This window comes from Hippopotamus amphibius, chromosome 4 (genome assembly GCF_030028045.1).
Source record: "Hippopotamus amphibius kiboko isolate mHipAmp2 chromosome 4, mHipAmp2.hap2, whole genome shotgun sequence".
In the NCBI taxonomy this organism is placed as follows: domain Eukaryota; kingdom Metazoa; phylum Chordata; class Mammalia; order Artiodactyla; family Hippopotamidae; genus Hippopotamus; species Hippopotamus amphibius.
This window is the reverse complement of record NC_080189.1, coordinates 41,618,202-41,635,493: the sequence shown is the minus strand read 5'-3', so window position 1 is coordinate 41,635,493 and position 17,292 is coordinate 41,618,202. Positions and strand designations below refer to the sequence as shown.

Below are 17,292 nucleotides of genomic sequence, written 5' to 3'. Positions count from 1 at the left end.
TTTCAACCAACAGTACATAAGGGTTCCTTTTCTCCACATCCTCGCCAACACTTCTTATTTGTTGTCTTTTGGATAACAGCGATTTCAACAGGTGTGAGGTGATATCTCACTGTGGTTTTGATTTGCATTTCCCTAATAATTAGTGATCTTTTCATCTTTTCATGCACCTGCATGTCCTCTTTGGAAAAATGTCTATTAACATCCTCTGCCCATCTTTTAAACATAGACCTAGTTGTGGTTTTTTTAATGTATCTCCTCTTCCTAAAATTTCATAAAATCACTTCAGGGAACAAATATTAATTACAAAGTATTTTAACTGAAATAATTTTAAAAGCCCACAACATTTTTCCCTGTAAATGAAATAGCTACATCAAAGATAAAATGTCCATCTGAAAAGTCCACAAATTTCCTATAAACATGCAAAGAGTTCAAAGAGAACAGAAGAGAACACAAATCATCCTTTTCAATTACTCAGGGATATTGATTAATTGTGTTTGAAAAGATCACGGAAGATCAAATTTTTCACTTTTTAGGGGTAACACTCAGGCTGATGACCATCTTTTTATCTTCCACCTCCAGACCATCTTCTTGTCAAAGAAGAGGTAAGGTTTAAACCACCTTACAAATGGCAAAGTCCTTCTTTAGGACAGAGGACAAAATCTATGCACAACATGTGCATTTGGTAAAATTTTCAAGGCCAAAATCCTAAGAATTTTATGAAGCACTTAGGAGGAGACTAATAACTTTGTCTCACTTTCGTCCAAAAGTTTGACTCTTAGAATTGAAACATTCACCATCATTTAACGGGTGCTTTCACTCTTAATTTTAGCTGCAGGGGCCCTATCCAAAGGAAACCCTCCAGGAGCCCTAAGCTGTGAGGAAGTTGGAAGTATGCTTATCCAGAAAGATGTGGGAGGCCAGAGCCTGGCTCACGCCCCCTGCCCCCACTCACTCCCCCTGCAGGGACCTTTAAAGCCATCCTCAGAAACTTTGGGCTCAGGGAAACACAGTTTGAAAGTGACTGATGTCACATATCATATCACAGATGAATGAGGATGCTGAGGCCAAAAATAGTGACAAGTAGCTCCTGCAATAGTCCCTGAGATAAATGACTGAGGCCTGGTCAAATATTTGAGGGGCTCAGAAAAGCCACTTCCTGGCCTTTGTGCAGCTAGAGTGCCTAAAGGACCCATTTGAGGCCATAAAGACATCAGAGGAAATCTGCTAAAGGTCACTTTTCTAATATAAGAGACAAAGGGAGAGGAGATCTGCTGGTGTTTCCCGTTCCTCTTTCTTCCTGCCAAGGGTATGAGGACATAGCGCCTGGTGCTACAGCAGCCATCTTGAGACTATGAAATGCGAACAAAAGACAAAAGGCTAACATACTTATGGGTGAGCAGAAAAAAAGATCTTGGGTCCTTGATGATTTCCTTGAGCTACTTAATGAAGCTGAAGCCACCTGGCCCTGACTTACGGTTAAGAAACAATAAATGTCTTTAGAGTAAGAGACTGTTTGTCAGGTCTTCACCTACCATATTCTACTTAATACAAAACACTTCTCTAAGTATTTCAGAATCAGTGTGCTACACTTGAAGCAGCACCTGAATTTTCCCACAAATTATTTCTACATTCTGCTTCCAAGCTGAAGTCATATGGAAAATTCAAAAGCAAAGAGAAGAGATACAGCCACCTTGGAAGACAGTTTGGCACCTTCTTACAAAGCCAAACATTTAGTCTATACCATACAATCCAGCAACCATGCTGGTGCTATCAAGGCATAAAATAATGTGGGTAAATCTTAAATGCATATTTCTAAGTGAAGGAAGCCAGTGTGAAAAGGCTACAGATGGTTTGATTCCAACTACATGACATTCTGGAAAAGGCAAAACTCTAGAAATGGTAGAAAGATCAGAAGATGTGTGGTTGCCAGGGGTTTGGAGGCTGGGAGCACAGGCAGAAGGGATACGGAGGGGAAAGAGTGATGAACAGGTGGAGCACAGGGGATTTTTAGGGCAATGAAACTATTTTGTAAGACACTGTAATGGTGGCTACGTGACACATGCACATACCAAAACCCACAGAATGTACAACACAAAGAGTGAACCTTAATGTAAACTGTAGGTGTTAATGGATCATGTATCAATATTGGTCCATTAATTTTAAAAAATGTACCGCACTCATGCAAGATGCTGCTCACAGGGACAACTAGGTGTAGAAAGGGGATATATGTTGGAACTCGCCACACTATCTGCTCAATTTTTCTGTAAAATCTAAAACTGTCTTAAAACATACAGTCTATTAATAGAAAAAAGAAAAGGGGAAGAGGGGGCTGGGAGAGAGGAAGAATCCCTAAAATTATAATAGTTTTCTTCTCAAATCAGTCCAGAGAGTCACCCAATTTAAAGAGCGTACGGGAAGGTGTGAACGTGCATCTTCCATCCTCACCTTTTCACAAACCACCTCTCCCCCTTCCACCAAGACCCATCTCTGAACTTGACCTTGAGCGGTTCTCTGCCTTCACTTTCACTTCACTCCAAGGAGGAATGCACTTTACTGCTGCCCCCTCAGCTTTCCAGGGCATCCCTAGGGTTCCCATGTTATTTCTACCCCTGATAACGACCTCTCAGGAAAAGAAGGCACCCTTCAGACGCTTCTCTGCATTAACAGAATAACAACCTAGTAAATAATAAATAAATTCCCCAGGTCCTTCAGGTGGTTTCCATAAGGGCTCTCTTATACCCAAACATTGTCCAACCACTCCCCATCTGCAGGGCCCAGAATTCCAATCAGTGTTGAGATCTAGCTTCTCTGCAGAAATGCAGCAAAGATTCTGAATTCAGCATGAAAAAAAGGAGGTCTCACACTCTAGTTCCCAACGTTTCCTGGATCTTTTTTTCATAGTTTTCTCTGGGGTCTGAAAGGCTAACTTGAAAGTTCAGTACTAAATAGACTGAGGCTGTAGCTGGATAATTGTTACTTGATGAAACAACAAAATATCTAGTAAAAAAAAAAAATTCAGCTATGACTTGGCTTAGATTTCTTCCCCTCTTCTTTTTTTTCGTTTCTCATCTCTTCTGAATAAAATGCAAATGGGCACACAATCAGGAGTCCTCACTAAAAGTGTGGACGCTATGAAACTGGCCCCGAAGAAGGCATGTGCTGAGCAAACATTCCCTGGGGAGAAGTCACTGTGGTAGATCAGTGAAGCGTTGGGAATGGCGGCCACCAGCTGGGGGGCTGAAATGCTTGTGTTACACAGTATAACTTGGGGTGATAATGAGATTTTATCCGAATGAATCATTCCCACGAGTAGGGCATGGGTGTTTTTAATACATCCAGACCAAACAACAACAAGAATGAATAATCACTAACAATTCTTCCCAAAAGGTCAGGCTTTCTCACAATTCCCAGCCTTTGCACATACTGTTCCCTCTGCCTGAATGCCCTCCCCTCCCATCCCAACCCAAGTCTCAGCCCCACCCACACCCCCCAAGTCTTGTCACACTTACACATTATTCAGGATACAGCAGGAATGTTCCACCTTTGAGGAAACTTGCAAGTTCCCCAAAGTGGTTATTCAGTTCTTCCTCTCTGTCCCCTACCGCCTGTACCTGCTTCCTTTCTCAGTGACTATCTGTTTGCATGTCTTTGTCTCCACTTGACAGAAGCCTCCAAAGACAGGGCCTTCCTCTCAGTCCTCTTTATAGCTCCAGCAACGTGACAGTATTGCTGCCCATAGTAGGTCAGCAACAGATGTCTACTCAGAACACAAACCACAGAAGAAATGAACACGTAAATGGACTTTAGTGCATCCTGCACGTTTTAAAAGCCTCTAAACAGTCTCTTTCAGCAAGAAATATTTTTCAGCTTGACAAAATACTAACATCCATTTTATGCATCATTTAGCATAAAAATAACCTCACAGAGTTTAACTCTGGGGAAAGCTGGCTTATCTGCAGTTATTCTCTCAAATCACAAAATAAAACAAATACATTTCCATGTTGTTTTGACTGACACAAACACCCTTGATGAAATAGGTTCCTTCATTTCACATCTGAGGCAAGCACATAGCAATTAAACTTGCCTGTGCGTGGGGCACTGAAATCATGTTTGGCATGCTTACTGGGTCTCGGGATGCTAGGTTCATTAATGGGAATGAGGTTTTCGGGAAGATAGGCTTATTACAGTTGGGGCGGTTATAACACGGACAGGCAGGACCTCTTCCAGTGTGGGGGCCTTACAGAGGAAACCACGTGTCCCTCAGGGGACAGTGCCCCAGCTGCTCTGCCCCAGAGGGTCAACTATGCTGGTCTCAACAGTTGGGCTCTGGCAGGCTGGCCTCAAGAGGGCTGACCTCAGGAGTGCGGATCAAAATTCACTGGGAAACCCATCCAAATAAGGAAAATGTCGACACTTCCTTCCCTTCTTAGTAATTCCCAGGTCCTCTGAGGCAGCAGGCAGAATCATGAAATTAAACTCAAGGTGTAGAGGAGATGAGGGAAAAAAAAAAAAAGGCCTTAGATGCTACTAGGATCTTTTGCTCATTACATTTTAGGGTTCATTCCACCATTCGTGCAAACACTGTGTGCCCTCCTTGATTTAGGTCCTGTGCCTAACACAGTAAGTTCAGTAAAGAGCCATCTTCTTGGGGTGGCTGGTGAAAAAAATATTGCAAGGAGGAAATTATCAAAATCTTTCATTTTTTTTCCCTCTATACATTTCCTGCCTTCCTTGCAAATGTGAAAGGTTTCCATTTGATTAGCTACTGAATTCAATATGACAAAACAATGAAGGACATAAAACAATGAGGCAGAAAAATATTCATAGTGAAGGAAAGTAAAGGTAAGAAAGAACTAAGAAAATATTCTTAGTCTCGTTTTTCTCATCTTTAAAATGTAAGAGTTGACTAGAAGACTCCAAAGGTCCTTCCAGGTTTAAAACTTGCTGACTCACTAGTAATCAGGAAAATGTAAATTAAAACAGCAGTAAGATACCATGTTCACCTTGCAGATGAACAAAGATTAAAGAATTCTACAATATCAAGTGTCAGAATGTGGTGTAAATAGTATCGCATATACTGCCAACTGGGAGTATGAATTAATATAACTTGTTTGGAGAACAATTTGGCCATTTATGGTAAAGTTGAATCAATTCTATGGGGCTTTTATTCGATATCTAGGATGATCACATACATATTCAGGGAGACATAGATAAAAATAATCACGGAGGAATAATTTTTATGGCAAAATTAGAAACAACTTACTTGCCCATCAATAGATAAATAAAATGCAATACTGTCTAAAGGTGACCCAATATATAGCAATTAAATATAAATAAACCATATTTATATACATAGCTGAATCTCCAAAACATTAACAAATGGATAAAGCAAGATGCAGAACAATGTACACATACTATACCATTATGTCAGTTAGGAGATAATACCATATATTTTTCAAGGACATATGTGTTTGTTTATATATGTGTAATATAAAATCAGTGGTTCTCAAACAGGAGTAGCTCCTGTCCCCTGGGGATATCTGGCAATGTCCGGAGACATTCTTCTCTGACCAGACTTGGGCAGGGGGTGCTACTGGAGTGGGCTTTGGTCAAATATTCTGGGAACTTCCTACAATGCAAAGAACAGCCCCCCAACAACAAAAAATTATCTGGCCTAAAATGTCAATCACACTGAGGTTGAGAAACTCTACTCTAGAATTATGCAATGAAGTTGTTTTTGCGTATTAATTATTTAACTAATAATCTCCCAGCACAAATTTAAATTTCCCACCATATGTAAACCTCTTAAGTGGCCACTGGCAGCAGTCTGAGGGCAGTAAACTCCAAGACACAAAATGCTGTGCTTCCTTTTCCTTGAAAGAAAAAGAAAAAAGAATCACCAGTGGTTTCTGAAATACACTTTTCTCTCCTTTGAAATGAGAGGTTAAAATGTTCCCAACATCCTCAGTGAATATCTTTCGTGGACTCCAGCACTATTGTGGAACACTGTTCACCAGGCCTGAAATAGGCTCACATTCACGAGGACTCTCCCTTCCTTCTCCCGCCTCGTGCTGTCTCTCTCACGACTCTCCCACTTCCTCACAGTGCTATCTTTTGCTGGTTAGTAAATACCCATTCGTATTTCTTCTTAAACATTATTTGTAAGTTATGTTTCGGTACATTGAATCATGTTTTAAATGAACTAAAGTAGGTCATTACTTAAAGGAATTTGCTAATAAACCTTTTGCAACATTATAATAATATACACATATATAGTGAAAATAATAATGCAGGTCGACTTTGCTGCATGAGGACTTATGACTATACTTCAGGATCTACAGCAAGGCACACACGTATTGAAGTCAGGCCTGTTCCAAGTTCCTGAGGTGTTCTCATTTTATTCAAATTCACTAAACCGCACCCTTTGTGTTACCCAGTCAATACCTTGCAGTGCACTCGGCAAAATCTCTTTATATGCAACTTCTAAGGAGAAAAGATCCCTGTTCCAAAAAGTATATGAAGATACACGTGCTCATTCTAACTAACCTGGGACTAGAGCCCTAAATACCAACGTCAAAAGGAAGATCAATCAATCAATAACCTCCAAATTATACTGATGCAGAGACAAAACTGCCCCAATAACTCTAGGGCTATTTTTTAAAAACATATGTCTGACCAGTGGTCACTAGAGATTAGGGCCAGACAGGGCTTGGGGGAGCCTGCAACTACAAAGGCAGAGCTGTAGGGAGTGTCTGTGGTGATAGATCCGTTCTCTATCTTGATTGTGGCCATGGTTACATGAATCTACACATGCAATAAAATTTCATAAAATGGGATACACACACACTAATAGAATGAGTGCATGCAAAAACTGGTAAGATTCTAGTAACACCTATAGTCTAGCTCAATGTATTGTGAAGTGTTAACTTCCTGGTTTTGATAATGTTCTGGTTAAGTAAGATGTTACCATTGGGGGAAGCTGAATTAAGGAACCTCGCCGTATCTTTTTTTTTTTTTTTTTCAATTTCTTATGAGTCTAAACTTAGTTCAAAATAAAACTTTTACAAATAAAAATTAAAAACATGTCACATATGAAAAAATTACCAGCACTATGTTTCACTAGGAAATCACACATTAAAACAACAAGATAGTACAACATACCTATAATGACAGCTAAAATCCAAAACACTGACAACACTACCTGCTGAGAATGTGGACCCACAGGAAGTCTCTCATTCACTGCTGGTCAGAATGCAAAATGGGAGAGCCATTTTGGAAGACAGTTTGGCAGTTTCTTACAAAACTAAACATATTCCCACCATAGGATCTAACAATCACACTCCTTGGTATTTACCCAAATAAACTGAAAACATGTCCACACAAAAACCTGCACAGAAATGTTTATAGCAGCCTTATTAATAATCGCCAAAACCCCAAAACAACTAAGATATCCTTCAATATGAGAGTGAATAAATTGCTGTCCCTCCAAACAACGGAATAGTATTCAGCTATAAAAAGAAATGAGCTAGCAAGCCGTAAATAAAGAAACAAACAAATAAATAAAAACATGGATTAATCTTATATACCTATTTCTAAGTGAAGAAAAGGCTATATACTGTTCGATCCCAACTGTATGATGGCCTACAAAAGGCAAAACCATAGAGACAGTAAAAAGATCAAAAGTTGTCAGTTGGCCCGGGGCTGGGGTGCGGGGGGGGGCGGGGGTGGGGGCGGAGGGAGGAATGAAAAGGTATTTTACAGGACAATAAAACTATTCTGTATGATACTGTACGGGTGGTTACCTACAAAATGCATAGAGCTATACAAAACAAAGAGTGACTCCTAATGTAAGCTCTGGACTTTGGTTAGTAATAATGTATTGTTATTGGTCCATCAATTGTAACAAATGTACCACAACAATGCAAGACATTAATAATAGGAGCATGGTACAGGGAGAGAGGGGATGGAACTTTCCGTACTTTGTGCCCAATTTTCCTCTAAACCAAAACTGCTCTAACATAGAGCACCTATTAATTTAAAGGTAAGGTAAAACACTATGTCAAGTCTATTCACAAGAGAAGCCCACTTTGGTAAAGAATAGTGAATACTACATTAAATACCTACAGCTTCATAGAGTTTATATCTGTACCATAATTGTATCCTCATATTCTTCATATGAAAGAAACGGCCGCTATGCAGCAAGGATTAAAACTATGCTTGTAAAACTGCTCTGAAAGCAAGAGCCCACAAATAGAAGTATAACTCTAAAACTATTCAGGTTACACAATAGACATACGTCTATTGAGGTTGAAATCTCCAGTTAGAATCCAGGCAACCCTGCTACCTGATTACATGTAACTCTCTAAGATATGTTGGGGAAAAAAGATGGCAGTTAACACAGATAAGCCCCTACCTCTCTCAAATGTACTTCAAAGAGATTCTGCTATTAGTGGGAGGGGAAAATAATAACAGCAGAGCCATATTTGCACACCCATGTTCACTGCACCATTACTCACAACAGGCAAGAGATGGAAGCAAACTGAATGTCCACTGATGGATAAAGGGGTAAACAAAATGTGATACATACATGGAACAGAATATTACTCAGCCTTTAAAAAGAAGGAAATCCTGTCACATACTACACCATGAATGAATCTTATGGACGTGACATTAAGTGAAATAAACTAGTCACAAAAGGACAAATACTGCATGATTCTATTTACATAAGGAAGTCACACTCTTGGAAATAGAAAGTAGAAAGTAGAACAGTGGTTGCCTAGGGCTGGGGGGGTGGGGAGCAGAAGATGAGGAGCTGTTGTTCAATAGCTACAAAGTTTTAGTTTTGAAATATGAAAAAGTACTACAGCTCTGTTATACAGCAATGTTCCTGTAGTGAACAGCACTGAACTGTACACTTAAAAAGGATGAAAGTGATACATTTTATGTTACATTTTTTACTACAATAAAAAAAAATTAAGATAACGTCAGAGGCATGACTTACACAGAACATTATGGAAGTTTAAACATTGATTACAAGTCTGGTTATGACACTGAAAGCCTGAGTAAAACTCTGACTCAGCAGAGGGCAGAGTCCAGTGCAGAGTCAGCATCCCAAACCCAGGAGAAAAGGACTCCAGGAAGCTGACACACAACAGATTTTGCAAAAGACAAAAAGTGAACAAAACAAGTTCCCTAAAACCTACTGGATACCAGAAGTTCACGGGGGGCACTTTAGGTTGTGACCTCACTTGGAATTAATGCTGATTTCCGTTAAATATCTTCTCAGCTACCAACAACAATGAAAAGAGCAACATTAGTGAAGCATGAGTTTTGTGCTGGTTTACAGGCATCATTTCACTGGCGCTTCCAACAGCCTTATGTGGCAAATACCCTGGTTATTTATTGCTGTGTAACAAACCATCCTAAAACTTAGGGCCTTCAAACAACAACAATCGTTTACTTTGCTCACGAAGCTACAATTTGGCAGGATTGGGCAGGCATGGCTGGTGTAGGCTCCATGTGGAGGTACCCAGGGCAACTCCCATGGGGCTTTCTGAAGGATCTGCTTTCAAGATCTCTCATTCCATTCGCTGGAGAGTTGAGCTAGCAGTCAGCTTGGAGCTCAGTCAGGCCTGTGGGCCAGGGGCCTCAGGTCCTCCCACTTAGGCCTCTCCATGAGCAGCTTGGGCTTCCTCACAGCATGGTGGCTGGCTTCCAAGAAGGAACACCACAAAGAAAGATGGAGATGCATAGCACTTTTATGACCTAGCCTTGCAAGTCATGTAGCATCACTTCTGCTATACTCTGTTGGTCAAGATGGTCACAGTATTCCACTCAAGATCAGAGAGAAGGGACATAAACTCTAACACTAGATGCAAGGGCTGTCAAAGTGATATTGTATGAAGAACATGAGGGATGAGAGAGACTGGTTTGAACATCTTCAGAAAATACAATCTGCCACAGTAAGTATCATCCCCATTTTGTAGATAGGGAAACTGAGTTTTGGTGAGGAAATTAACTCTGCTCCCCTAAATCACACAGCTATTAAGTAATGGAGCCAAGATCCAATCCAGATATATATGACTCCCAGAGTCTGAGCCCTTAATTACTCTTAACTCTTCTGCTTCCCACTTCCTCCACAATTCCCACTCTATTTACTTCTGCTTCAAAGGTCTTACTTTCCTTGCATATGAAGGGCTTATTTCATGTAATTAACATAAAAATAAACTTGAACTTCCCAACTATAGCGTTTACTGACTGACACATAGATAGCTCTCTAAATGTTCGCTAAATTAGATACGTCTTCTTTCCTGTACTAAACTATGAACTCCTTGAAAGAAAGAAGTTGAGTAAAACCTAACATCTACATGATATTTGATTCACTTCCTTGCATAGAGCAGGAGTTCCATAAGTACTTATTTGAAATGTACCTACTTGTTTAAATGTCTATCTCTCCCACCCGTCACCAGACTGTGAGACACCAAAAAAGGCAGAGACAGAGGGCTAGATGCCTAGATCACAGTAACCTCCACACCCCACACCCCACCCCAACATACACACAGCCCTACACAGTGGGCCCACAATGAGTGAATGAATGGCACATAAGAATGAAAATAGAATGATCAATAATCCAGGTTTATAATTACTTTCCTGATCCAAACAAGAAGAAACTGATAGAGATATGAGATCCCATCATTGCACCTGCTGGCCTAAGCCTAAATGATGGCAATCTGTCTTATATTTTGGTGGAGAAAGAAGAAACAATGGGTTGCGTGTTGGGAGAGAAACAGATAAACCTGCAAAGGGAAGAAGACATAAGTGGGAAAATTTTTCAGCTGCATGAAGAAAAGAGGCTATTTATAAGCATGTTCTCTGACACTTTTTGACACCCTCCCAGCTTGGATGCTGAGGTCAGTGCAGATACACACAAGGAGAAGAGGAGGAAGGAAATTCATGGTTACTGATGCTACTCCACGCCAGGCACTCTGCTAAGTAAGAGCTCAGGCTTCCACTCCCACGAATACATTTTCACATAAAACCTAGAACAGCAGTAACAGGAAGTAGGGACAAAAAGCAGAATAGCATTTTTCTGGCTCATAGAAAATCATTTTAAGAAATAATTGTGGAGATACAGCAACTAATTCTACCTTAGAGATATTCTAAATAGAAAATCCCACTGGTGTTAATACTGATTGTCAATGGATGAATTCAAAGAGCAGTCATCTCTTGCCACACACACAGGTTTGTAAAAAAATAAAGTCTCCCTTCTTTCATTTACCACTCAGCCTCTGGTTTCTTATAGGCTTTCTATATATGCTACAATACTTCTTTATTTTAAAAAGAAATCACCGCAGCAAGCTTTACGCTCTTTCTTTTCCAGGAATAAGTGGGTAAAGTAGATAGTAGCAGTGAAAGTGGAAAGTGAGAGTGGAGAAAAATTAATATCTTCATGCTTTTTATCCTCAAAATTCTTTAAACAAAATTTAATTTTGCTGGCTTTTGACCTTTAAATGTGTTAAATTAAAGAGAGGTAATGCACTCTGCTTTTCTAATTTCTCTGTTGTATTGAGTCTCTTTTCCTGCAGTCTACAGAAATGGCTTTTTTTTTTTTGGAGGGGGTGGACTTTAGCAGTATATTGTTGTATTGAGAAAACTAATATTCATATACGACTATTGAGCATATTTTTCCTTATCTGATTCATAAAAATTTCCCCTGTTACTTCTGGTAATTGTGAAAAACACTCACACCAAAGCACACACATTCTCCATTTCTCAGAAGTTTGCCTCCCACTCCAGCAGCGATACTGAGATGGTTTGAGGTCACATGGTCATGGATGCCTTTCCTTTTGATATCACATGAGAATGGTGGGCCTTGTCTTTCACTGCTGTAACCATTGCTTTAAGTTCAAATTAAAGTGCCCTCCTCACTCACAACCATCTCCCACCACCACCCACCAAACAAACATTTTGAATAAAACAATACTAACCATCATTTGGTGCCATGTTCAACCACATTATTTAAATTAACAGAAAATAATTCTTACAATTAGAATGCATTTGACAAAGCACTTCTAAATCCCTGAATGGGGGAGAGTTCTTTAAAAGAACTGAATTCTCAAAGAAAATCATAAAGGAATTGTTTGGGTCCATGGCATGGTTTTCAAACTGAGTGCTATTCTCAGGGTCCAAAGTGTTTGTGGGGCCCTCCTGGGTGCTGACAGGAGGCTGTACCCCTCCACCGCCCCCCAGCCTGAGTCACTTCTGCTTTCTCTCTCTTAGGTAGTAAGTTTCTGCTACAAGATACCTTTTGAATGAATTACTGATTTTCGTTATAAATAACTAATTTAGTAAATGAAAATATGCTTTCAACATTATTTATACCATAGTTTACCAATTAAAACAGTCTAGCATGCCAACTAAGATGAGTAAACACTGTAGTAGAAACAACTAAAGGAAAACCACTGCAATGCAACTATTGTTTGTGCTTCTGTCATTTCTTTTTCAAGAGCAGTAGTGGTGTTAAAATTACTTGGGCACATTCTTTCACACTCCTCCCTTTAAAAAATGACTCCTAGTTTTCCCTCCCCTTAGACTGGCCTTTTCTAAAACACAGAATGTTTAGGAAATGATGCTTTGCGATTTCTAAGAGGAGACCATGAAAAGGATACAGCTGGCACGTGACTATCTCTATCTCAGAAGTTCACTCTGGGAGAGGCCAACGGCCACTTCAAAAGCATAAGCACCAACTTACCAGCCATGTGAATAAGCCACCTTGGAGCAAATCTTCCAGCTCCACTCGGGCCTTCAGATGATGTGCAGCCCCAGCTGACATGTGTCTATGGCCTCAGGCCAGACCCTCAACCAGAACCCCTCAGCCAAGATGCTCCTGGATTCCTGACCCACAGAAGCCACAGAAGATAATAAAGACTCAGTTTAGTCACTAAGTTTGGGGTAATTTGTTATACAACAATGAATCACTACTACAAGACTTCTTTTTTTTTTTTTTTTTAAACTGCTCCACAACATTTAGACTCTAACCAAAGTAGATGATTTATCCTTTCCTAACTCTTCCTCTGCCTGAAGTGCTCATTCTTCTCCCTTACCCCACCACACAGGACTCCTCATCTCCCCAGGAATCTTTCCCTCCTCTCAGCCCCTTAGACTTCTTTCTGTGCCTCCCTCCACATTTGATCCTTTGTATTAGTTATTTGTATGCTTGTCTCATCTCCCTGGCCAGTCTGAAAGACAAGGAAGGCTGCACTTTTAAGCAAAGTCTTTCAATCAACTTAGACTCCACACAACATACCTTGCACAGAGCAAGCACTCAGTTCATTTACTGAAGAGAAGGAAATACCAGTTGGTACAACGTGGCCAAAGGGCAACCACCAAATGAACTAAGTCATCTGAAGGCATTTCTCACTTCTCAGAAGAAATCCCCAGGGCCAAAAGTGAGTGTCCATGTGACACGCCCTTAGTTCTCTTTTTCTTGCTATCTAAAACCCCAGCCTGTCCTTCGGTGAAATATCCTTCAGCACTTTTCTGAGAAGTGAGGGAAAACCTGCAAGCAGTACTATGAAAGGGTGAACTAGGAGAACGCAGTGTACATCGACTGGGATACTTTTTTTTGCAATATAATAAACTATTTTTTCCAATTCTTTTATTTATTTATTTATTTTGACATCCAATAAACTGCATACGTTTAAAGAGTACAGTTTGTGTCAAAATGATATTAAGTGTAAATATGAATCATGCAGCCATGAATGGGTAACGTCATAATGACACTCATTTTGCTAAGAAAAATCTTGTTTAATTTTCTTGGAAAAGAATTTTTTCTTGGATGTTAGCAGCCAACACTGATATCTCATCAGGCCTATGGGATTGCTGTATGGGAAACTGAAATATGCAGAATGCTAACTCTGAGAATGCTGCTGGAAATTTTTTCTGTGTTTAGAGGTGAACTATAGAAATATTCACCGAAAACATCTGAGGCAGCGGATATTCTACGTGTAGAATATCAACACATACAAGGTGTAGAAGAGAGGAGATTAATGTCTTCATTAATTTAAGTTAGGGGTACCCAGGTCACTGGCCACAATGGACAGTTGTCGGCTGCCTCTCAATCACCCATGCTCCCATTCGCTCCTCCTAAAAAGGATCAGATTTTTGTCCTGCCATTCTTTGGTGATCACCCAGCTCACCAGCTAGGAGAACTTGCCCCTTGCCCAGCTCCGAAGTTCAACGCTGGCAGAGAGAGAAAAAGAAAAAGAAACCAAACCCTAAATGACTTAGGGAGTGGCTGAATCAAGCTCTTAATTAATTCTATATCTCCCTATACCTCTAACATTTTCACTTATAGAAACTTTTATTGTTTAAACCACTTGGTACGGGGTCTCCTGTTACTTACAATCAAAGTAATCCTAACTGCTAGACTGGAAAAATCTAAAACAACACATCATGGGTGCATTACAACAAATCTTATCTGCCAGAACAAACAGACAATCAAATAATTGGCAGGTACCTTCCAAAAACACTTAATATTCCTTTTTTTTTCTTCTTCTTGGAGATCACAGTGCACATGGCATATGTACATTAAAGACCCGGACAATTTTCTGAAATTAAAAAAAAAAAAAAAAAAAAAAACAACCAACCAAAACTTATTTAACTTTTTAAACCAGTTATCTAAGTTGATTTGACTTTGCTATTATTGATTACATAAAACCAAGTAACATTCTATGTTCTGAAACTCGTACTTTGGGCCATAGTTTTCATCTTGATAACAACTAAGTCAGTCTCAAGGTTATCTATGTATGAAGCCTGTGAATTTCTTAACTCCATGCTAATGTATCTTGCAACCCAGAGCCCGACTGGGGTATCTCCTACTGCTTTCAGCTACTGCCTGTGCAAATTAGCATGATGTCAACTTGAACAAAACAAAGTAAGCAAAGGGAACCAATCCACTGGCCTGAAATTCACATTATGTGAAAACACAGAGGCCTTTTGAATCACTGACAAGTTCTACACTGCACCTGTAGTTCTCGCCTCGAATGCAAAGATTTGCCTGTATCTGCAATATCAAGAGTACGGGGTGAAGGAGCAGGGGCTCCCAAGCCCAAAGACCTGTGTTCAAAGCCTGGCTCCCCCGCTTGCAAACATGTAACCTTAGCAGGTCTGCTTCCCCAGGTCTCAGATCCTCCTCATAAAATGTGAACTCTAACAGACATTACTCAAAAGTCTAGTATGGATATAAAAATTAAATAATAATAATCTCTCTAAAGCAGTTAGCACAGTGCCTGGCACATAATATGTGCAATAATGTTCACTGCTGTGTTGTAATAATTAATACTGAAAAGTAATTAATATACAAACAGGTTATCTTCCCAAAGATACATCAGAGCTTCAAGGGAAAAGAAACATGAATTAGAGTCATAATAACTCTCAATATGAAATAAATGGATCCCACTTAAACACTAAACCTTGACTATTCACTTTGGGAAGAAAAAAGAAGGGAGTATATTAAAAATAAACAGCCCCTCAACAACTCCTAAACCAAACAGCTACAGCCCATCTTCAACACGTCTTAGAGCAAAATTCCCAGAACACCAATAGACCCACATACAAATTAGGTTCAAGGTATATTCCATAATGAAACTACCACCTTTCTAACGACCAGCATTTCAGATGATCAGCGCCACTAAATAAGCATGTAAACTCAAGCCCGTATTTTCAGATTTGCAACTGACTCGTACCAGAAATAAGAGAACTAACTATAGATAATTCCTTTATTGGACTTCAGTCTAAAGCTAAGCTTTATTTAGGCCTTCAACTTATAGCATCTATTTCCTAAATCAGATGTGCTGCCAACTGTAAAACTGATGACACCAATCTCACGGAGACGAATCAGGGAGAAAAATAGCAATTTGACTTGCAGTCAGCTCTTAGGTTTTACCTTGATGGATAATACAATAGACGTATGTATTCTCCGAAGGTATGAACTATGGTTTAGAATCTTGGGAATCCCATTTCTATTGAATAATTAAGCCAGCAGAATGTGGTTCAAGTTTCACACCGTGACTATGCTACTTGCCAACCTAACGTAACCCCAGGAAGGACCCTAGGCCACCTTGCACAGAGCCCAGGCATGCAGTAGCATTCACACAGACCATGATATGCACTGTACCCTGGAGCTGAGTGGTGCACAAGCCAGGTGTCTTACACAGGACTACCCTAAAAGGATAGACATATATGCTCAGACCAGCCAGGGGCCTAGATTTTCTAGAACTTGCCCAATAAGTTTACCTTGCATTCACTGTGATTTGCATTAAGCAAATATTTTAGCAAAATTAGTGGTGAAAACAATCTTGGAAGCAAAATTTGTATGCAGTGAGTCCTGTGAGCCGCAGCATCAAAAAGTGTTAACTTCTGCTTTACCAGAGTGTTACTCTGTGTGTGGTTCCTTCACTTCCTCAATTTCTCCATGAACTAGCTTGTGAAATAATAGGACTGGAAGTGACTGACCATAAAAGCTCACCCCTACTGAGCACTTTCTATAAGCCAGATTACCATCCCAGGCCTTTTCTCATTTAATTCTCACAGCAATCCCATTAAGAAAGGCACTATTATTATCTCCACTTCACAGCCAAGAAAGCTGTGCTGGTGGCCACACCATTGAAGTGGGCACCCAGAACTGGACCGTAGGCAGCAGTTGTGCTTGAATTGTGTCTCCCCAAAAGCTATATTGAAGTCCTAACCCTTAGTATCCATGAATGTGACCTGACTTGGAAATAGGGTTTTTGCAGATATAATCAAGTTAAGAAGTCATTAGGGTGAACTCTAATCCAATATGACTGGCATCCTTTCAAGAAGAAGAAAACATCATGAAAGACAGATACACATAAAAAGAAGATGGCCATGAGGAGATGGAGGTAGAGATGGGAATTATGTGGCAGAAGTCAAGGAATGCCTGGAGCTACTAGAAGCTGGAAAAGCCAAGGAAGGATCCTACCCTAGAGACTTTTATGCTCTTAGCATTCAGAACTGTGAGAGAACAAATTTCTGCTGATTTAAGTCACCCAGTTGCAATTTGTTAGGGCAGCCCTAGGAACTGAACCCAGCAGGCCAGGCTCTCACCGGCTACTCTTCTCCCTGTCCACACTTCCACTTAACCTGACCTGTCTGTTAAAGAAGAGAAATGAAAACTGCTACTCCACGATACCATCCCAGACTTGAAACTGTTACGAGTAGAAAGTGCAATATATTTTGAACTGTCTTGAATAGCATTTTTAATCAAAACTG

General features: G+C 40.0%; 1 protein-coding gene across 1 annotated transcript in view; it reads right to left on the bottom strand.

The window, feature by feature from the left end:
• Nucleotides 1-17,292, bottom strand: part of ELMO1 (engulfment and cell motility 1) — a 508,334-nt gene that overhangs the window by 464,534 nt on the left and 26,508 nt on the right. The gene's annotated exons all lie outside the window — the stretch shown is intronic.